This window comes from Penaeus monodon, chromosome 28, assembly GCF_015228065.2.
Source record: "Penaeus monodon isolate SGIC_2016 chromosome 28, NSTDA_Pmon_1, whole genome shotgun sequence".
Classification (NCBI taxonomy): domain Eukaryota; kingdom Metazoa; phylum Arthropoda; class Malacostraca; order Decapoda; family Penaeidae; genus Penaeus; species Penaeus monodon.
This window is the reverse complement of record NC_051413.1, coordinates 40,146,612-40,146,987: the sequence shown is the minus strand read 5'-3', so window position 1 is coordinate 40,146,987 and position 376 is coordinate 40,146,612.

Here is a 376-nt window from a genome sequence, read left to right as displayed (position 1 = left end):
GAGGCGACGGGCTGAGAAGCCGGCACCAGCAGCGCGAGGGCCAACACCAGCGCCCTTGTCTGCCCCTTCTGCCTAAGTAGAAATTAGATTTCACAACGTTTTCACAAATCCAAACTACCCCAAACTAAAACATCAAAGTGAAGGTGTCCGGCCCTTGCTAAACTTCTTTTCTATTTCTGTAAGACATACCTCAATCTTATTTCTTTTATGGTCATCTGGTTTCTTTTAGAATAACAAATGAACAACTATCATTCATTTTAAAAACGTATAGGAAAGCGTATAATACGATTGTAGAGTCTTCAAATAGCCAACTCAAATGTGTGGATTTACGTTATAGTATTTATAAAAAATGGTAGTCATGTTGATATACTATGCC